Source organism: Berghia stephanieae, chromosome 6, assembly GCF_034508935.2.
Source record: "Berghia stephanieae isolate SIO BIC M18660-M18661 chromosome 6, UCSD_Bste_1.3, whole genome shotgun sequence".
NCBI classification, from domain to species: domain Eukaryota; kingdom Metazoa; phylum Mollusca; class Gastropoda; order Nudibranchia; family Aeolidiidae; genus Berghia; species Berghia stephanieae.
Genome location: NC_088365.1, coordinates 4448118 through 4471904, shown reverse-complemented (window position 1 = coordinate 4471904; position 23787 = coordinate 4448118). Strand labels below are relative to the sequence as shown.

At 37.1% G+C, this 23787-nt stretch overlaps 1 long non-coding RNA gene across 1 annotated transcript; it reads left to right on the top strand.

Moving 5' to 3' along the window:
• The first annotated feature begins 764 nt into the window (after positions 1 to 764).
• On the top strand, positions 765 to 21826 carry LOC144974368 (uncharacterized). Its single transcript, XR_013645732.1, has 6 exons — positions 765 to 853; positions 16127 to 16176; positions 17568 to 17621; positions 18819 to 18854; positions 19840 to 19905; positions 20353 to 21826. It is a non-coding gene; the product is annotated as an uncharacterized LOC144974368 (long non-coding RNA).
• The last annotated feature ends 1961 nt before the right edge of the window (positions 21827 to 23787 follow it).

The following is a 23787-nucleotide window of genomic DNA, read 5'->3' as shown; positions in this document are numbered from 1 at the left end:
CAGGCGTCATGTCTCATTCTACATGTTTTGTGTTGCTGTTGATTAGGGACCCCTTGTAAAGTGCGTTGAGCACATTTATTAGATATCGCGGAGTATAAAAGTAACTTTTTTCTTTGTTCCCTGTTATCCGTCTCGGCCAGTTGTCGTACACACAGACCTGCGAAATATTTTAGTTCTGCCATCTTTTATCGTCCTCTTGACATTTTCGCCACATTGAAATTATCACTAAGAGGAATTCTTACTTTCCTTTTCTAGCTGCATGTCCAGCTATGCTCTTTAAATGTTTCCTCACTCTGCAGGTCTGTCTCTACACACAAATATTTGTTTCATCGTGTTGTAGAATTCCCACAAACTAATAATGAGAGACAAAATTATGTCCCCAAAAATATTAAGACGAAAAGGAAAACTTTGTTTATTAAGTCATTACAATTCTTTGATATATCTTGATTTCAATGGTGCTTAACATATTCAATGTTTTTCAATACGATTATGAATTGAAATAAAAAGTTCATTCACCTTGTATATCCCAAAGTTTGACGGCGAAATCTGTTAATCAACCCCTAAAAAATATATTTAATTTTTCTCCAAAATAAAATAAAGTATAGAAATAAGAGAGGTTACCCCTTATCGGCTATTTTCTGTCAAGGCGTTATCGAGTGGTTTAAGTATTAGCGTGTCTTTGTTTCCTGCCTGGTCTCCATATAAGATAATCAAAATATTGGGTACCAAAATAGCTCTTAACATCGAACATATCCGATATCAATATCGATTAATGCCCATACTATACTATTCCCTCCCGCTATTTATACACAAAAGAGACCGATTGCCAATTGCTCAATTTCAAAATTCGAATGTAAGTAAATTTTACCTCATAAGTAATACGATAAATTCATTTTCGAAATTCAAATTAACAATGCACTTCTGCTCACTTGGCTAGTATCGGTTTACTACCGGTTAACTATCTAGCTACAATTATTCAAGCACTGCACTGCAACTGCTTGGATTTGGGGGGTTGATTACACACACAGACTTTCAGCAGACTTGTTGTTTGCATGATGTTATACCTGGATACCTCTGTATAGAGCTTTTAGACTTGGTGTAGTCTCCTTCGCTCCTCCTCATCTATTAATGATTGGACCAATTTTTATAATTGAACTTGTTTCCTAGGGTGTTGCTTATCTCCAACTCTGCTTTGAATTTATTCTAATTTTTTGCTGATACTGTTAGGTAGTTGCATGAAAATTTGAGATTGCAGCAATTGTTTTCAAAATAGTCTCATGCTATTCTGCAAGAAATACACTTTTCAATGGTACCAAAATTATGACAATGTGACAATTAGAACCAAAGTTACGGGATTATTAGTCCGCAAAAGTGGACCAAAATACTTAATATAATTTAAGAGGAAAAAAGAAACTAAAACTGTGACCAGAGAGCAACCGAAAAGCGGGGGAAATGGAAAATCACGGTTATTTGGGTTGGAATACATATAAAACCATATATCAAAATGATCGCAAAGGAAAGACGAAGCAATTTTTTAAAAAATTAAATGATTATTATGCAATATTATGCAACGTCATGCAATTACATAACCCTAGAAAATGAAAAAAAAAAGGCGCGAGGAACGGATAATAACTTTAAAAACAGATTTGAGGGTGGTCTTCTTCCAGAGCATGCTTACAATACTATGGCTATGATTAATTTTGAACACAAAAATTGTTAAAACAAGAGGAAAGGAGCGTAAACGTATGAATTTAGACACTAAAGTTGTGTCCTTGGGGAAGGCACTTAATATTTGGCATTGGCAAATGAGCAACAGACGAAAGATGACTGGTATTCGGAGAGAAGAAAAAAAACAAAAAAACAATGAACAGGGCGGCTAGAAATAAAGTTGAACAAGTGTCAGTAAATGCAACTTGCAAATGTACTGCCCAATGTTTTTGCATCCTTGGACAAGACATTTGGGCACCAACAGTACTCGGGAGAAACAAGCTTGCCGCTTTATATATGCAAACATGGTCAGTGATAAAAATGCAAAATTAAAAACAAGAACTACATAAGAGTGGTAGAGAAAACTTAACCTGAAAATGCAAAATTGAATATTACGTAACATATTACATAATAACAAACAATAAGCCGATAAATACCGACACTTTGCAAACTTTCTGCAACATAGGCATGTCATATATCAAACTGAACATCTCGAAGAGATGTATCATATGACTAACTATTAAACTACATTAAAATTGAAATGAACTTTAGAAAATTTGATAATTGCTTTGCATTCAACATCACTAAGAGAACAGATAATTAAAGGGTACTCACGTACTGACTCGCTTAAATCCATAAGATGGCTGAGATGTGGCAAAAGACAGAAGACAACAAAATCTAGGCACTATGGGTTGTTGGCTGCATGGAATGTAGACACAGGCAATATCCAGGTAATGATACTGAATAAATACATCGAAGTCCAAGCAATGATACAGAAGTAGTTGGGGGAGACTGACGATCGAATTCATGTTGTTACTTCAATTTCACATTTAAAAATACAAGATAGATTATTGGAGCTGGAGGCGGCAGACGACTGGAGTTGGAGGTGGCAGACAATCAAATTCATGTTGTTATTTCAATTTCATATTTAAAAATACAAGGCAGATTATTGGAGCTGGAGGAGGCAGACGACGGGAGTTGGAGGTGGCAGACAATCAAATTCATGTTGTTATTTAAATCTCATATTTCAAAATACAAGACAGACGACTGGAGTTCGAGGCGGCAGACGACTGGAGTTCGAGGTGGCAGACAATCAAATTCATGTTGTTATTTCAATTTCATATTTAAAAATACAAGGCAGAATATTGGAGCTGGAGGAGGCAGACAATCAAATTCATGTTGTTATTTCAATCTCATATTTAAAAATACAAGACAGACAACTGGAGTTAGAGGCGGCAGACGACTGGAGTTGGAGGTGGCAGACAATCAAATTCATGTTGTTATTTCAATTTCATATTTAAAAATACAAGGCAGATTATTGGAGCTGGAGGAGGCAGATGACGGGAGTTGGAGGTGGCAGACAATCAAATTCATGTTGTTATTTCAATCTCATATTTCAAAATACAAGGCAGATTATTGGAGCTGGAGGCGGCAGACGACGGGAGTTGGAGGTGGCAGACAATCAAATTCATGTTGTTATTTCAATTTCATATATTCAAAAATACAAAGCAGATTATTGGAGCTGGAGGTGGCAGACAATCAAATTCATGTTGTTATTTCAATCTCATATTTAGAAATACAAGACAGACGACTGGAGTTCGAGGCGGCAGACGACTGGAGTTGGAGGTGGCAGACAATCAAATTCATGTTGTTATTTCAATCTCATATTTAAAAATACAAGACAGACGACTGGAGTTCGAGGCGGCAGACGACTGGAGTTGGAGGTGGCAGACAATCAAATTCATGTTGTTATTTCAATCTCATATTTAAAAATACAAGGCAGATTATTGGAGCTGGAGGCGGCAGACGACGGGAGTTGGAGGTGGCAGACAATCAAATTCATGTTGTTATTTCAATTTCATATATTCAAAAATACAAAGCAGATTATAGGAGCTGGAGGTGGCAGACAATCAAATTCATGTTGTTATTTCAATCTCATATTTAGAAATACAAGACAGACGACTGGAGTTCGAGGCGGCAGACGACTGGAGTTGGAGGTGGCAGACAATCAAATTCATGTTGTTATTTCAATTTCATATATTTAAAAATACAAGGCAGATTATTGGAGCTGGAGGAGGCAGACAATCAAATTCATGTTGTTATTTCAATCTCATATTTAAAAATACAAGACAGACGACTGGAGTTAGAGGCGGCAGACGACTGGAGTTGGAGGTGGCAGACAATCAAATTCATATTGTTATTTCAATTTCATATTTAAAAATACAAGGCAGGAAATGAAACATGAAAATGTGGTGTCATAATGAACGTCTGACTCTGAAAACAAAAAAGTACTTCGATTATGATTAAATCAACAAAATTAAAAGTTATATAATAATTTTTGTTGTGGTAAAGAGTAAAGTAATGAATGAAATATACTTTCACTTGAATTGACTCTATTATGCTATTCTGTATTATTTGTATTGAAATTAACCACATTAAATTAAACCAACACACTTAACCTGCAGAACAAACAAAAATAAAAGATAAAAAATAATATCAGTGGAACATAATTTTTAGTTGTCCGGTATCATCCCAGTTAAAAAGTCATTTCAGTTTCAACATTCATTCATAAAATAAAACTAAAATTATGGATGGGACTATTTTCAGTCTTTTTACAGCAATTATTCAGCTTGAAATTATTTATACAAGTCACAAAAGCAAAAGCAGTCGATAGTTTACAGACTGCACTGTACACAGGAGACTCGGGGATACATCGAGAGGCAATCCTGGTTGGCCGTCGCCAACTTCATGAACACGCATCGTATTTAAAGTCACTAAAAGACGCTTTCGCCAGCATCAATCACCACCAAAATTCACACAAATAGAGAAAAATGGTTGGCGAATAATATAACATTAATTAAAAATAGGTAATATAATGAAAAATGTATTTAAAATGAAGTTAAAACTTACCAAATTTTCAAACAGCTGGCATCTGAACAAAGAATGAACGGATTAAAAATCTGAAAACGCCGCCTGATGCGCTGGCTTCTCCTCTTTAAAATGAGACCGGAAGTGACGAAATTAGTGCACAGGAAGCGATTCCACGGCAATGGAAGTAAAACTATGTTCACCGGTTAACACAATTTTCACTCCAGAGCCGTAACATCGATATCGGGGCTCGATCAGCGGCTCAGCCACGGGCGATGCGACTACCTATACTGTGGTTTCTTGTAGTTTATTCCAGTTATTTACAATTCTAGATGAAAAAAAGTTCCTTCTTTCATTTGTTTTAAAACGTTCTTTTTTCAGTTTCTTGCTGTTTCCTCGTGTCTGAATGTTCTTGTTTGGTTTAAGGAATCCTGCCTCTACCCTGTCTATTCCCTTTACTATTTTATATGTTTGGATCATATCTCCCCTTCTTCTCCTGTAATCTAAGGTCGGGAGATTTAATTCTTTCAATCTCTCACAGTATGTTTTGTCTTTCAGGTGTGTGATGTTTTGTTGCTCTCCTTTGCACTCTTTCCAAACAGTCTTTGTCTCCCTCAAACTTCGGATACCATATGCAGTTAGCATATTCCAGCTTTGATCTAACCATAGTCTTGTAGATGGTAGTCATGTGTTTTGTTTTCAGATTCTTGAAATTTCTTTTCACTATTCCGAGTGTTTTACTAGCCTTAGATTGAACATCTTTAATTTGCTTCTTGAAGTTTAGCTTCCTATCAATAAATACTCCTAGGTCTTTTTCCCCATTGGATTTCTGCAGGGGTTTTTCTTTCATTATATAGTTTGCTTCTCTGTTGTTTTTTCCTAGGTGAAGAACTGCACATTTATCTACATTGAACTCCATCTGCCATATTTCGGACCATTCTTCAAGCTTTTTCAAATCTTGTTGTAAGGTGTTTCTTTCTTCTTCTGTATTAGCTACTCCATAGAGCTTAGTATCATCGGCAAAGATTTTACATTTAGATGATAGATTGTCTGGCAAGTCATTGATATAAATCAGGAAGAGAACTGGTCCCAGTACACTTCCTTGTGGAACTCCACTTGTTACCAGTCTCTCTGTTGATGCTGTTCCATTCACTATCACTTTTTGTCTTCTATCTTTGAGGAAATCTCGGACCCATTTGACTGTCTGATCATTAATTTGATACTGTTCCAATTTCCTGATTAGGCGCCAGTGTGGAACTTTGTCAAATGCCTTTCTGAAGTCGAGGTATATGACATCTAAATTGTTGCCTAATTCCAGGTCTCTCGTCCAGTCATCCATTGTTTCAAGTAGGTTTGTTACTGTAGACCTTCCCGCCATGAAACCATGTTGATCTTTGCTGAATAGTTTGTTCTTGGTCATATGATCAACCATTTCTTCTCTAATCAGCTGTTCCATGAGCTTGCAGACGACAGATGTCAGGCTCACTGGTCTGTAGTTTTCTGGATTTTTTCTGTCTCCCTTCTTGAATATGGCTGTGACGTTAGCTTCTTTCCATTCCCTTGGTAGTCTTCCTTCTTTCATCGACTGGTTAAATATCTTGGTTAGGGGTTCTACTAGCTGCTCTGCTAAGTTTTTTAGGATGTAAGGATGAAGTTTATCAGGTCCAGGTGATTTACTCTCCTTTAGGTTTTGTAGTCTCTTCATTACTCTCTCTTCAGTAATCGGCCATTGTGTAGTATCTATATTACTTCTTTTAGCAATATCTGGCAAGTTTTTCTGGTTCTCTACTGTAAAGACACTTGCAAAGAAGAGAATTAGCACCTCTGCCTTGTCTTCATCTTCAGATGCCCAAGTGCCATCTTCTTTTTTTATGTCACAGGTTCCCTGTCTTGTCTTCATTTTACTGTTTACATAACTCCAGAATACTTTAGGATTTTCTTTCGTTTCCTCTGCTATCTTGTTCTCATACTTTTGATGCGCTTGTCGGACTATTTTAGTAGTTGCGTTTCTCACTCTTTTGTATTTGTCCCAATCCTCTTCCTTTTTGCTTCTAGAGTATCTTCTATTTACTGCCTTCTTCTTCCGTAATGCCTCTCTCGCTTCCTGCGTCATCCAAGGTTGATTTCTTCTCCCAACCCGGTTCCCTCTGCTTTTCGGGATGTTTTTCTCGAAGCATTGGTTAAGTACTCTGGTAAATCTACTCCAGTTGTTTCCTACCGTGTCCTCGATTAGTATTTCCTCCCATTTGATATGCCCCAGTTCCTCTTTCATACTCTCTAGATCAGCCTTCCTATATCTGAGTGTCAGTTTTTCATCTACAGTCTCTGATGTCGCCCTCAGTTTTAGGAATATGGTCGCATGGTCGCTTTTTCCCAGTGGGTGGCTCAGTCTTAGGTCGATTATGTCATTTTCTTCCTCCATCAATATCAAGTCCAATACGTTGGGCTTTTGGTTTTTTCTCTGTCTCGTGGGTTCTTTTATTATCTGTTGTAGGTAGCAATCTTCAATGGTTTCTATGAAACTTTCCTCCAGGCTTCCCTCTTTTGGTTCGTCCATCCCTTTCCACTCCAGTTCCGGCATGTTGAAGTCTCCCATAATAATTATCTCAGAATGCTTTTTTTGTGATGCTCTCCTTATCATCTCCAACATTCTCTCATTATTTTCTCCTGTGCTATTTGGGCTCCGATAAATCACTCCTACTAGTATCTGACTTTGTCCAGTTACTCCAATCGAGCACCAAGCGCTCTCCCTAAAGTCGTGATCTGTGAGTTCCTCTATGGGGTTAACCTTGAGGTTCTCTCTCACCAATAAGTATACTCCTCTGCCGGAAGTTTCAAAATCTCTGCTAGCTATTATAGTGTATCCCTCAATACCTAACTCTGCTATGGTTGGGTGTGTTGTTGCATTCTTTGGCTTAGCTTCTGTTATTGCTATCACATCTGGATCTTCTTCTTCTGCCATAGCCTTTAGCTCCTCTCTCTTATTCATCACACTGTCTGCGTTCGTGTACATGAACTTCAGGGTATTTTTCATATTCACGTGCTGCCCCTCCTTATCATTTACTGGTACTTCTCTTTTTTGAATTTTCTTGTTGTCTTCGAGTCCTTGCTCAGAAACATTTTGGGCAATTGGACTGACACGTTTCCAATATAGTCATTCCTCATCCCAGTCCCAGTCATTTCCTCCAACATCGTTGTCTCTCTTTCTTATTTGTTCACTAAACTTTTCCCTGAAAATGACCCTTTTCTTATATATGACTACATCTTCCCCTGCTTCTCGTCTTCTCTTCAGCTCCTCTCTTAACTCCTTGGCCTGCTCTCTTTGCATAATTGTTTGGTCAGCTCCAATATACACCTTTTGTAAGCATTCCCGTTTATGGTCTTTCAACTGTTTGCTGTTCCTAAGAGCAGTGTTACGCTGATCCGTTGACATCAGACTTATTTTCATGGGTCTTGGTCTATCTTCTCTTCTGCCCAATCTGATCACTTGCTCTATAGGGTTGAGGCTGTCTTTGTTTCCATGAACCTGCAACTCTTTGAGTACCATTTGGGCTTTTCTTATATCTTCCTTGTCGCCATCTTTAGCTTCTGGTATGCCATACATAATTACATTCTTCACTCTCTTAGCCCTTTCGTTTCTCTCCTCTTCTAGTTCCAGGTTCTTTTTCACCATTGCCTGCTTCTTCTCCTCAGTTTCATTGATTTTCCTCATTTCATTTATATCTTGTCTTACTCTATCTGACTTTTCTTCTGTACTTCTCTTGAGTCTCTCCTTAATCTCACTCGCCTCAGACATAGGGTAGGCCTCTATCTCATCCTTTGCTGTTGATTTCACTATTTCTATCATCTCCTCTGTGAATTCACCTTTTTGAATGATATTCACACTTTTATCTACGTCTTCTACTTTTTTCCTGAGTTTATCTACTTCCTTTTCAAGCTGCATGAAATTGCCCAAGAACTTTGAGGCCACTTTGTTGCAGGACTTAGAGCAGTAGTAATGCAGCAGCGGACATTCTTTTTCTGAGTCTTTCTTCAACAGTTGATAGGTTTCATCATCTATCTTTTCACACAAAGTATGAAACCACTGGTCACAGAGCTCGCACTGTAAGCATTTCTCAATCTCTTTGCATACATATTCACATTTTCCGCAAGTCTCAGCTTTTGCTTTTGCCTTATTTGTACTCATCGGTGCAGGGCTTTCTTTCCTCCTACTGCCACTACTAGTACTGGCACTGCCAGATCTACCTTTCCTACTACTGCTGTTTAAGCTCATCTTCTTACTTGTTGAATGAATAGATCTATCTAAGTCTTAGCTGTACTGTATCACTGTATCTTGTTGTTCACTCCAATCTGATAAGTATCTAACTAATCTCAACTAGATATCTCAAGTACACACACAAGCCGGAATCCTCTCGAAGGCAGAAATTACATAAATCCAATTCGAAAATGAACAAGTTTTGATGTCCGATATTTCATTCAAGTTTTGTGTTTCTGGTGAGGGGAGCGAGGAGATTCAATATCAATATTGAATAATAATATTGAGTACTATTGTCACTGCCTAAATATTTCTAGAATTTAGATCAAGAAGATTGAATCAGGAGAGAAATGTAAACACGTCCGCCATCTTGGATTTCCCGCCAACAATAATATATTATATATGCACAGGTTGTGTGCACGCCTAATGCATGCTGACGACGGATCTGACCGTGTAATAACGAAAATCTCATCGGTTCTATGCAGGCGTAGGACGCACACACGACAAAAGTATCAGTAGGCAGTTCAAGTGTCGTTGGGTTATTCGATTGCTTTTACCCGATCGACGTTCGAGTTCGAGTCGAGCGGCAAGCCACGATTAATCATCAGATCAAAATGCCTGAAGAGCGAGTTGGTAAATCGTGGTCATCATCATCATCTAGTCAGCTGATCCTGCGTAGGACGTTGCTTCCCGAACTTTCTTGCGATACAGATTACGGTTTTCCGCCAGTCTACTTGCTTGAGTTGCTGTCATTCCAAGCCATATTTCTTGTTCCCAGCTTCTTGTTGGTCTACCTCAGACTATCTCTTCCTCTCTTGCCGTCTACCCTTGTCTGCAGAATGTGCTTTTCTAATGATTCGTGGTAGTGTGTAATTTGATTATGTTGTGTTTTTTGGTGTAATTGGAATGGTGATGGTGGCCGTTTTTTATCTATCTAGTAGTCTGTAGTAGTTGTGCAGCAAGTGCAAAAAAAGACGGCCGGTGATGTGGTGAGAGTTGGAATAGTGGTGGCGGTGGTGGTGATGATGATGTGATTGTAGTTGTTGAACTGGTGGAATGATGATGATGTTGTAGTTGTAGTAGAATATCCATGTTTGCTATTATTAGGCACTTAAATGAAGGGCTAACTCTGTGTCGCAGTTCTCCCATTCCACCTGTGTGACCGTTAGTTATCGTTTGTGAGCTGCAGACTAAAACCATGGCTTGGTTAAATTGAGATATCTCTGGTATTTATTTACAGAATTGGATAAATTAAATACCAAAATAAAGGACATTGAACGCCCTATCATTTGGTACAATTACCGTTTCCCTCCTTAAATTCATATAGAAGATATTGTAATGGAAAGATAGCTTAATTTTAGTGGGCAAGAAAATCAAGCCGTTTATCATCATTCATGAAAAAATTCCCTTAAAACATAAATAATCATAAAATTCAATCATTTTCCTTTCCAATGATACCATTTTCAACTTTCAAAACTGCTTCCTTTAGTGGGTTAAATTGTATTGTTTGATTTCTTTTAATAACACACATACACACAGACCAAGGTCCATCCATTGCTTGTATTGTAGTGGCAAACCAGTTACCGGAGTTACCTTGTATGTAGATCCTGAGGCTAGGTGCCCGATTACCGTGTACGTAGACACTGCCTATTATTAATATATTAGGCACTAAAATGAAAATTCAGTTTTTAAATGAATGACAGTATAAAATCTGGTTTACTATGATGCAGTATACCATCCCAATGATACAACCGTTTGAATTTTGTCTCTAGGTTATATAGCAGTATAGCAGCAGAGTTATTCAATTTTTTATACCTTAAAAACACCCAAAAAAATTACTATAGGTAGGTACTTTGGTAAACGTCCATTTGGCCCTCCAGCAGGGAGCCGATAAATGGCCTAGTGGCTGTGACCCGATTTTTTGGACTTTTGAGTGATGGGTCTCAGAAAAAGTTCCATAGATTTTTTGTTTATGGATGGATTTTAATGATTGATGTCTTATTTTCTTCAGGAGAAATTAATCTATCGTTTAGTGTAGTTTATTTTAAAATCAATGACAATTTAGTATAACTTTTGATTATGGATAAAATAGGGTATAATTTAGCTTTGGATAATTAAAAGATTCTTCTTCTTCTTCTAGGTTCCATGCCTGGTCCAGGCTTCGGATACTGCATGAATTATCTCTCTCCATTCCTCCCTGTCTCTTGCTTTTTCAAACAGCTCTTGGATTGTTAGGTTGGTGAAGCCCTTCAGTTGGTCTATGAGTGTTTTTCTTTGTCTCCCCCGGGCGCGTTTACCAGGTATTTTTCCACAACTTGCCAGGTATTCCTTCTTATCTTTCCTTACTATGTGTCCGAAAAAGGATAGTTGTCGATCCACTATTAAGGGCATTAGTTTCCTTTGTTGGTATGTTTGTTTTAGCACTTCTTCGTTCGTTTTGTGTGCAGTATACGATATTCTCTGCATCCTTCTCAAGCACCACATTTCAAAAGCTTCAATGTTCTTTTGTGTTTCTGCATTTGTAGTCCAGCTTTCGCATCCGTATAACAAGATTGGCCACACGTAGCACTTCAAGACTCGGAATCTAATCCCGAACGACATCTGTTTGTTTTTCAAAATGTTTCCCAGGTCCATGAAGGCCTGTTTGGCTTGAGTTATTCTTGCTCGTATGTCTCGGTTACATCTTCCATCTGTTGTCACTATTGAACCTAGGTACTTAAAACTTTCTACGTTGGTAAGTTGCTCGCCGTGAATCGTTATATTGCAGGTGTTGTTGTTTTCGGGGTTTTTCTGTATTACCATGCATTCCGTTTTGGTGATATTCACTTCCATTCCCTTGGCTTCACTATCTACTACCACTTTGTCAACAATCTTTTGAAGTTGGATTTCTGATGTTGCAATGAGTACCGTATCGTCTGCGTATCTTATATTATTTATGTTGTGACCTCCCACTTTTATTCCCTCCATATTATTTATGCCCCTCATGATTGTTTCTTGGTATAGATTAAACATCTGGTGAGGCAACACACCCTTGACGGACTCCTTTCTTAATAGGAATGGAATTTCCTGTAGAGTTTCCGATTTTGATAGATGCCTGCTGGGTGTAGTATAATGTTTGCATGAGTCTGAGGTCTTTCTCATCAGCGCCAATGGAGTGCAGTTGTTTTAGTATTTCTTCGTGGCGTACTCTATCAAAAGCTTTTTTGTAGTCGACAAAACAGAGGTATAGTGGGGTCTGAACCTGTATAGCTCTTTCACTTAAAACACGGAGGAGGTATATTGCGTTCCTTGTCCCTCTGTCAGGTTGGAATCCATATTGTTCTTCTGCGATTTCGGGGTTAATCTTATTCCTTAGCCTGTTGATAATTATACGCAACAGTATTTTGTTGATGTGGCTTATTAAACTTATAGTTCTAAAATTTTCGCATCTGACTGCACCTGCTTTCTTTGGTATTGCTATGAAAATAGAGTTACAGAGATCTTCTGGAATTTTCCCAGTATTGTATATATTGTTGAATAATATGTGAAGTTCATCAATTGCTAGATCTCCTAGGCTTTTTAATACCTCTACAGATATTTCATCAGGGCCTGTTGCTTTACCATCCCTCATTCGTTCCATGGCATGTTCAATTTCACTTTTGGTGATGTTTGGACCGCTTAATGGTTCTTTGAATTTCAGTGGTGGTTCATTTCTATTTGGATCATTGTACAGTTCGCCTATGTATTCTACCCATCGGCTTTCTATATGTTGTTCTTCAAATAGCAGATCCCCTTGTTTGTTTTGGATACAACTTCCTGCTGCTTTGCTTTTCCTTTTCCCTGATAGTTCTTTTATTCTTTGGTGAGCTTGTTGGGGGTTGGGTTTGTATTCTCTTTCGATTTCGCAGCATTTCCAGTCTAGATAGTTCTCGTGTGCCTCGATGCATTTGGATTTAATGTGGTTGTTCAATGTTTGGTATTCTGCAGACCCTCTGTTGCATTTTCGTCTTTCTTCAAATAGGTTTAGAATTTCATTTGTCATCCATTCCTTTTTGCTGTTTATTTGAGCTATTGGTAAATGTTTTTCTGCAGTTGCTTTGACACACTTTTGGAATATATCAAATTGTTTTTCACATTTTTCGTTATCAGGTTCACTTTGGCTTTGTATCATGAGTGCATTTTCAAATTCTTCTCTCATTTTTGTTTGTATGCCATTGTCTTTGCATAACCTGTAATCCCTCTTTATTCTACCAGCTGTTCTCTGAATAGCTTTAAACTTTATCCTTACTGTACAAACAACTGGGACATGGTCACTGTCTACATCGGCGCCTGGGTAGGTTTTGCAATTTAATATGCCATTTCTGAATCTTGATGATACTGCTATAAAGTCTATCTGGTTCCTTGCTCTGTCCCCTGGTGATTGCCATGTCCAGGTTCTTCTTGGGTGTTGTTGAAACCAGGTGTTTGAAATCATTAATTTATTTGTTCTACACCAATCTGCCCAGATGTTTCCTCGTTCATTTCTGTCTCCGAGTCCATGTGGTCCGATTATGTCACCATATCTGCCTCTGCCAATCTTAGCATTTAGGTCCCCCATTACCATAAGGACTTCTTGTGATTTACACATTCGTTTTGCTTTGTCTAGTGAATGGTAAAACTCTGTCATATCTGCATCTGTCGCCTCTTCTGTTGGTGCATAAACTTGAATAATATTGGTGTCAACTACAGGTCCTCTTAGCTTAACCAGCAAAACTCTGTCTGAGATTGCTACGTGCCCTTTGTAAAATTTGGTTGATTTTTGGTCTAAGATCATCCCTACTCCTTTTTGGAAAGAGGTTCCACCACTCCATATGATCTTATATGTCGTGTTGTTTTCTTGTTTTGACATGGTTCCCTGCTCTTTCCATCTCATCTCTGCCAGGCCAAGAATATTTATTTGGAGCCGTTTCATTTCTTTTAGAATGTTGTTTAGTTTTCCTTTTTGGGCACAGGTCCTGACATTCCATGTCCCAATTTTGGTTTTGTCACATTTGTTAAATTTATTTCGCCTAGTAACTGGCTGACGGTTCGGTGTGACCTGACGAACATCACGCTCCCAACCGAGCGAGGCAGCAGTCTTCCGTGAAAACATGCTCCCCTTTACGCTGTCACCGTTTGACTTTTTGGACTTATTCATGCAGTTAACTCGGCAAAGTTACAAGAATGGTTTGCCATTGCCTATTCTTGTCGCCCTCTGCAGTTGGCCAGCTTGACCTGTTACCGTTCGAAAACCACGAGGAGGTTGCAGTAGGGCTTGATGATGATCTATCTTTGCAGACTTGGCATCATCCATTTGTCGAACAATTAAAAGATTAGACCTTGGTAAATCAAAATTTCATGCTGGCACGTTTATTTAACATCTTAACTTTTTTATAAAATTAAATTCAGGGCAAAGTTGTATACCGCATCCATGAAATTCGTTCCAGTAAAATCCGTACACTCAAATCTTAGCGGCCATTTTAGACCAGTTTTGAAATCCAAATGGTGGTTACTACCGGAAATGCAACAATTTTCAGGTCACAAAGTCCGTCAGTAAATAACAAAGGCAAATAGAAGACCATTTTTCAGCCTTTAAACTAACATAACTTTTTTTCTGCTTATCTGATTTTCACAATTTTGGTATCATTAGAATCGTGTTGAAAAGCACTTTAAAATGATATAGGTTTCATTGAGCTCAATCCAATTTGAATTTTTTACCAAAGTACCTACTATAGGAATCAGCCTGAAATTGGGCACCACCTGACTGAGATAACGAAAGGGGATTCCCCTGAAACTGAAACACTGTGACGTCACAAGGCTAGGAGCCAATGACCGACGCTGACCACGGCAGTCCAAGCTGAAATGGCGTTACTTTGGTAGATTTTGAAATGAGTGTGATTTTATGGAATGCTCAAAGGGTATCCTGGAAGCAGTTTTGAAAGTTGAAAATGGTATCATTGGAAAGGAAAATGATTGAGTTTTATGATTATTTGTGTTTTAAGGGAATTTTTTCATGAATGATGATAAACTGCTTGATTTTCTTGCCCACTAAAATTAAGCTCTCTTTTCATTACAATATCTTCTAAATGAATTTAAGGAGGGAAACGGTAATTGTACCAAATGATAGGGCGTTCAATGCCCTTTATTTTGGTATTTAATTTATCCAATTCTGTAAATAAATACCAGAGATATCTCAATTTAACCAAGCCATAATTTTAGCCTGCAGCTCACAAACGATAACTAGCGGTCATATAGATTAATGGGAGAACTGTGACACAGATTTAGCCCTTCGTTTAAGATAATGTATGATCCAGGTGCACAGCCGAGACAAAATTAATACCATACTCAACTTTTTGATGGAAAAGGCTATTGGACCCGAGTCTGAATTGCTTTCCGTGACAATTCGGACTCGAGTCTAAACTAAATAGAACTCTGTGGCTAACCAGGGTCGAGTCTGAATAGTCTCCGATGGCTCTTCGATTCAGAATACTGCAATGCAATGCGCCCGCATGATGAACTTATCATTAGTACCATTAGTGAAACTCTCAGTTACTATTCCGTTTGCAGTTATAGAAACTGTATTGGTCTTCCTAAACACACACACACACATGAGTATCTCTAAGTCATTATAAACAGCATAATCACACAATATATACAATGTAGATGTGTTATGCATGTATCTTTTACTTTTGCAACATGCTCATGGCAAGTCAAATGAATCTTCCAATCATTACACAAAGACACTCTTATCTATGGGAGGGAAAATTGATTGTTCACGTTAACAATAGCGACTACAATTGTAATCTCCCAAAGACCACGAATATTTAGATCTATGTGTTTTTGTGTTTTTTTTAAGGCGCTTGCAACACATTTAGGTCATATCAGCGCCGGTAAGAAGGGAGGAATTGGATAGCAAAAAGTTCTAGAATTACAATTAAAAAGTACCCAAGAAAAGGTCAGACAAAGGGGGATAATAGATCACCGCTTTTGAAGGTATAATCATCTTCGGGAGTTCTAAAACTTGACTTGCTCGCTCACTCGCCCTCCTACGGACTGAGAACGAGCAGCTTCCCCCCACCCTACCACGCTTCGCTTTCGACCCAGCTTCCACTTCCAACAATTCCTGTGATTGCGCAGGCACACTGTGGCAGGAGTCCGAATTACATAAGCCTGCTCAAAAATCCCCACTTAAGAATGGCCGATGTGATATATAATTTTTCTCCATATTATAGTTTTGATTTCTAATTCATTGCATTATTTAGGCTTTATGTTTTTTGTTTTTTTTATATATATTTTCAGTCCTAGCCATTGTCAACTGACAGATCAGAATGCCTAAAAGGAAATCAGAGGTAAATTAATGCCATTTGTTTTCAAATAAAAGATATCTAATAATTGTAAATTACAAATAATCATGGATCTCAATAAAGGCTGTTTTTGGTTTCATCTTTTTGTAGATGCTTTGGCCACAGCATGTCTGGAATAGATAACAATAAATTTGTCACTGTAGTGGCCATAAATTTTGATTGGCTTTTGATAAATGGGATTAACTTTAGCCATCCTTCATTTAAAAAGCAAGGGGAAACATGCAGTGACAGTGGGAATATAACCCCATTTGTATGGTTATGTAGACATTGTAGATAATGTAATGTTTTAAATTGTTGCAATGCTTCATTTACTTATAGATAAGTTGCAGGGAAGTTGTGGAAATTTTACTACTTTGGGTTGCACATAAAATAGACATGTAAAATTAAAAAATTGAGCTGTTATATAGCGCAATATCCACTAAATGTGCTCAGAGCGCTTTACAAGGGGTCCCTGGTCAACAGCAACATTTAACATGTAGGTGTCAGTCTGAAATTTCAACTTTGACATTTTTGTTGTTGTTGTTTAGAAGATATCTGATTGCCGCTCCCAATTGACGATTTTTTTACGGACCGCTTATCGGCCTGATAAGATTGTGATTTTCCTGACTGGGTAATCTGGAGGGAAAAGTTTAACAATACGGAAAGGACCTTAATTGTATATATTATATCAGTTTTGTTTTTTTCTTCTTTCTTTTTTTTTTTTTTTTTTTTGACAAGATGACTAGAAAGTTTTAAAGGCAATTTTCGATGTGTAGCAATCTAGATCTATGTTATATCATATAATAATGATAGCAAGAACATACTGCCATTTTGGGTCATGACGGCATGGGTGCAAGAGTGCCGGCTACTGCCGGGCGATTGGATTACCGAACAAAAAGTCGCCAGCTTTTTGCGATTTGGATTTGATTGATATGACACTTTTTAAATTTTTGAGTTTATTTTTGCATATTTTAAAATTGTGCAACTTGTGACAGGAAACTTAACAAATTACTGCATTACAACCTTTGGATTAAACATACAACAATTGTGGACTACTATTATGAAGACTAGATGCTGAGAACAAGACTTCAAATGACGAGGTTGTCCGTGAATCTTGCAGGCTTTTTCAGATTATATGTCTGGTCATAAGTAGACTTGCAGGCTTTTTGAGGTCCAGTTGCTTGCACCCATGTGACAGTACTGGGGTAGTGTGTGTGTCAGGATGGCCCGTTTTAGCTGTTTGAAATGTAGGCCTTTAAACTCCATGCGTTTAATTTTTATTAGTCATATAATAATGTTCAAGTTGAATATGTATTCTTATTATTAATATTTTTTGTTTTTTTAATCTCTTATTTCATTTATCAATATTTTATATTGTCATCTCTCCATTTTCACAGAGCGCTCCAGCTGCACCAGCAGCATCCCCCAAGAAGACCAAGTCAGATTCAGAGGTAACCATCACAATCGCACATGGTGCAATTCTTACAATGCTGGGGGATATTTTGGATACTAAAATAGAATAGTGTATTTATACAGTTTCATCTTGTATTGATACATGCTACATAATGCCATTTTGATTTGCACCAGTGCTTTGTTACTGGTTGGTAGTAGCCTTGATTTTATGTTTTTCAATATCAGATGCCCGATAAATTCTCTGTTTCTGGTAGTAACTGATATTGTATCAATTAGCTCTCATTAGTTCTTGGCAGGTTTGTTATTTTTTTTGTTTATCTTTGCCTGGCCACAGCAAGTCATGTGATTATAATATTCACCAAAGACAAACTCTTCATCTCAGTTACCAGAAGTTTGCATGAAAAAAATTTAAAGATTAATCTTGCATTGAGGACTGATTCCGAGAACTTCTTTTAGTTAGCTTTTCTTTTTCAAAAATAGTCAAGTGTGTCATGACAGGGAATCAGCATCGGCTCAAGGCAACTCGCTGAAGCCCGATTCTATTAGTTTACAGCGTGGCTCAGCGGTACGGTCTTTGCTTCGTACCCAAAAGGTAACGAGTTCGATCACCCGTCGCTGCGTTGTGTGGCCTTGAGCAAGTCACCTAGCCCTAGCTCACTTTGCGGCGCTGCACTGCGGCTGACACCTGGGTTATTCCACCAGTCTTCCCTTGGAATAGACCCTAAAGACAAATTTCCCCTTGGGGATGAATAAAGGGAATTTTATTTATTTATTTTTTTTATTAAAAGAAATAAGTCATTCAATATCTCTCTACAACGAAGGCATTTTGAAATCCATGGCATTCCTCTTTTAATTACATATAAGGTTATTAAAGGTATTGTCGAGGGAATCTTGACTAATGTGAAAGGAAGTCTGTAAGTCGAGTGTTTAAAATTTGGCTGCGGCCAACCAAAATTAATGGACGCTTGTCATTTAGCTGACATGTTGTTAGTTGACTTTTTGTTTATTAGTATCAGTAGAGAAGGAGTTGCTATTCCTTGCATCTGACTGCGGTTTTGAATTCTTCAATTCATTTACCCTTTTCCAATTCCCCCATCAACATTTTTTGCACCCAAAAAGCAGGTATTTTTTTTTTTTTTTTGTATTTCATCTTAGTAAATGTTATTGTTATGAAAAGAATTTAGCCTTTTTGTGTAAATGACGTGTTCTCATATCTTATGCATCATTTTTTTCAGAAACGTGGAAGAGGTCGTCCTCCTCTGTCAGCTGAGGTATGTAAATAATTGTGCAAGGGTCTCATACTCCTCTGTTGATATTTTTAGGGAAGGGAATTTTAGCAGATAACCACCTTTGCCAACGTTGCTGGACAATTGGCTGATTCACATAAGGTTGACTTTGGCCAGTTATACATTTTAAAATTAATGTACATGATGGTTCTAAATTTTGCCTCAATCCAAGTAAACTACGTATTTCAGGATAATGGTCCTCACGATGTGGTATGATGCACATACTACTATATTAAATGTGTGAGACTAGTGGAATCTGTTGTAGCCTAGCTCAGACATATTTCATTCCACCAAATTAAGTCTTTTTTTCCACTTATATAGCTTCATTAGGTTTGTCCTTATACTATTAATAATAATTATAATAGTTATTATTATTATTATTTTTAGCATTATTATTATTATTATTATTATTTTTAGCATTATTATTATTATTATTATTATTATTATTATTATTATTATTATTATTATTATTATTTTTAGCATTATTATTATTATTATTATTATTATTATTATTATTTTTATTGTTGTTGTTATTATATATGACACTCATTGAGCACTTTTTATTACAATACAAACTCAAGTAAACCTGAGCATGCATGGATCAAAGGTCATAATATTGTTTAAATTATGGTATACAAGCATAACATGGTGCAAATGTATTGTGCTTTTCAAAGCAGATTTAAAATTTGAGGTATTCTTGATTTCTCTAATGGGTTGAGGTAGAGTATTCCAGAGTTTTGGGACCCTAACTAATATTGAATAGAACGATCACCGTAAGATTTTAGCTAGGCAAAATGGTTATTACACTTAATGAAGATCTCATTTTATTATATCAGTGTAAGACATTTGCACGCTTATATAGACTTCATGATTTTGATAATAAAGGTCAATGGAATCTAAACTGCTTGCGATACATATTACGCTCTTTGTGCTTATTAAAATTTTCATACAACCTGTTGTTGTTTTCCAGGAGAAGGCTAAGCGTGCGAGCAAGCCAGCCTCTGGCAGGGGACGTGGAAGGCCCAAAGGGAGCACTGTGAGTTGGTTGTATATTTTTGGGTGCTTTTGTATTTTTGCATGTCTTTAATTTAGGTTTTACTTAACACTCCAAGGACTTGACTATGCGCTGAGCGAGGCTCGAACCTAGGACTTTCTGATCCGAAAGTGAGTGTCATACCACTAGACCACATAGCCTTACGAAAGCGACATGGACTGTTTATATGTATGAAATGACCCTTGCAGGTCCCAGGAAGGGTTATGCTTTTTGACTAGGAAATTAAAACAAGGGTGTGGAAAAGCTCTTATATGTATTTTATAATAGTTCAAACATACTGCTGTTTTGGGACATGACGGAATTGTTGGAGGAAGGAGGATGTCCCTTTTTAGCTCTTTGAAAAGTTGGTCGCTAGACTCGCAATATGCCAGAAATATTTCAAGTTGTTCATTTCATTTATGATTTTTTATTTTATTTTCTACTCTTCAGAAGGCTGCAAAGAAGAGCAAGAAGTAAAGCGATGCCAAGACATTGGCCCTCCGACAGGCAGCTTGACAAGGAATTAGTACTAATTTTATAAATTAGATGTGTATGAATGTCAAAGGCTGATTGCCCGGTCTAATATGGCAAGGTTGTTTTTTTTTTTTTTTCCTTTTTTAGTTTAATGTAAATCAATAATAATAATAATAATAACCAATTACACACTGTAATGTTATAAATTTCAGTTTGATATGATATGAATTAATTACTCTTGATGTTAATCTCAGGTTGTGGCTGAATGTTGTTTTCGAGTCAAAGGTGATGTGGCATAAAAAAGAAGTTATTTGCTTTCCTTCTTGAAAACTGAACAAAGAGATTGATGGAAACAGGTCAAGATCACTGCTAATAATAAGAGCGAGTGAATTTGATGTCAAAATGGGTGTTTTTAAAAAATGGAATAAATAAAGGTTTCAATCGCAGCATTTTAAAGACAGATTCACTTTGCATTATTTGTTTGAGAGTTCATTTTGTAAAGGTTAGTTTATTTTTTTGAATCTATGAAATGTAGTAATTGAATTTCCTCTGTCGACGCATCAATCACCTTTGACACGAAGCAATCTTCCGTCACAGCAATGTCTATATTTTTGTCTCTAGTTGGTATTATTTGTGAATCTTGTCAGGATATGTTGTCCCCTAATAAGTTAATAAGAGAGTACGACATCTTAGTCACATATTTTTATACAATTTGATACTCACAGATCATAAATGATTTTGACATGAATTTTTCTGAGATGACTTTTATCATCAGTCTATATAGAATTTTTGAAATTTGTTAAGATTGTTAAAATGAGGATTTTTTTGTACAAAATTCTGATTCGTTTTTACAACGTACGAGCTGCTCGTTACTTGTTACCATATTTGCCATTTTTGTTTTCAGATACTTAAATTTTCAATTCAAATTACTTAAAAAGTTTCCGACTCACGCCTCCGTTTCTTTTTTTTCTTTTATATGTAGTAACCTTAAGTGGTCATAACAGGTCATCAAGTAAAGGCCACTTAGTCTCTTTAACATAAATATTTTTCAAAAAATATATTACCATCTACCATAAATGATTATTATAATAATAAATTTTTTTCTTTTCTTTTCATTTTATATCATCTCTAAATTTTTACATACACTTCATCAGTCATCATTTTTATTTATTTCATCAAAAATAAGATCGTCTTCTTTTACACAAATTAGCATGACTCAATTTTTGTAATATTTATTTCATCAATTTTACACCATTTCATCCCCTATTAATTAATCTGTCAGTCCGTTGTCGTCATATTGGCGTTTGCGTTTTTTTTGTTTTTTTTTTAAATTTAGTTTTCATATTTGGTATTGTGTCTTCTTTGCTCATTTTATAATGACTATCGCAATGGTTTTTATATCATACTCATAGTTCACTGGTCGTTATCAATTAAAGGGATCTGAAATTCCGATATTTGTTCTTTGTTATTATTGTTTTTGATTGGTGTTGTCTTGAACCTCAGGCCTTTTTGGTCTACCTGTTGCTTTTCCTGTGACACAAATTCGTTAGGATCCATTCCAAGAGTGGGACAGTTATATGTCTGACTGTTTTTTTAATATCAGTATCAGTGCTTCTTATTTGGGTTAGGGTCTTTTGACCTTGAAGGTGGGCAGAAGGTCACTTGCTGTGTCTTCTATCCCACTTTATCCGTTTTCCGTGTTGCTTGATGTCTTTGGAAATAGTATTAGTATTGCTTTTTTTTGTCCTGTCCCTAAGAGGGATTCACTCAAATGTTTCCAGAATATATACATAACAGAAAGATGATTTACAAGGAAAAAAAATCTTCCAAAACCATAGCTAAACTACGGTTTTTGGGAGATTTTTTGTTTTCTTTGTAAACCATCTCTCTGGTATATATTGTTAGTTATGTATTCCGATTTGGATGTATGTATTCTGGAAACATTTGAGTTTGAGTGTATCTTTCTTAGTGGGATCTTGTGCTGGTGTCTGGATGAGACTTCTAGGCTAGGTGATCTCAAACTAAGTACACTGATGGTGTACTGTTGGAATCTACATCTGTTCCCTATTTTAACCCATCCTGTTTGTCTTCCTTTTTCTTCGCTACCTTCACTTGTAATTCGAGAATATTTTCATTATACTTATACCGTTTACCTTAATCCTCCCATAATGGACAGGGAGGTACATGCTGTCTTCTATCCCCCTATACTATATGTTTTCCAACTTGCTTTCTGTCTTTGTCTTGGAATGAAATCACTTGGTTTTGTCCTGGCCCTGGCCGGATACCCTAGCACTAGCTGGGAGGGAAACAACAGTCAAATGTGTTAAGTTTTGGGAGATTATTTTTTTCCCCTTGTAAATCATCTCTCTGTTAGTGTTAGTGTTATGCACTGTAGTCTTATTTTTTGTTCCTTTTACATATGATTAGTAAACAATTGAGTGTGTTCTCTTGGCGGGGACCTGTGCTTGTTTCTGGATGAGACATTTAGTGATCTAAACTAGGTACGTACACTGATAGTGTGCTCTTGAAATCTACATCTGTTCCCTAAATTAACCAATTTCCATTTGTCTTGCTTATTCTTGGGTGCTTTAATTGTAATTGTAATTCTGAAACTTTTTACTTCCCATTTTCTTCCTTTTTATTTTTACTGGCGCTGATATAACCTGAATGTGTTGCAAGGGCCGTAAAACCCTTAAAGACAAATAAATGACCTTAATGTGTCACCAAACGCGGTAAAAAACCTTAGAAACAAAGAAGAAAACTGGTGGACGCATGTGATTGGATTGGATTGGATTGGATGAGACTTTTCATTGATCTCAAAGTACTCACTAATGTGCTCTTGGAATCTACATCTGTTTCTTCCTATTTGAACCATTCCCCTTTGTCTCCCTTTTTATGTGTGTGCGTTGAATCGTAAATCTATAACTAACCTTTTTGACTATCCCATTTTCTTCCTTTTTACTGGCGCTGAAGTAACCAAAATGTGTCGCCGCGCCTGGGTGGGGTTCCCGACCTTTCAGACTCTGCGAGGTATAATCCATAATGTGTGATAACTTTTAAGATGCTCTCGGTGTCATGCTTTGGGGGTGGGTGTTGTTGACCTATTGTGGACAGTAAGAATATTCTTACTTGGTATTTTATCCTTTCCTTTAGAGCCATTATTACTATTAGGCCCGTAGAGCCGGAGTTTATCCCCGTTTCTATAGTGTGAAATGGGCAATAGCAATTGCTTGCTACCCTTTGGATAGGACGCTCGTCTATTGCAAAGTACTTTCCACTGGATCTAACTGACCCAGCTACCCAATCACTCCTTGGGGGGGGGGGATAGCTCAACTGCACCCGGGATGATCTCGTTCCCTTTGTGAAGCAAGTGATCTACCAACTGAGCTATCGGGGACCCCTCCCCGGGTA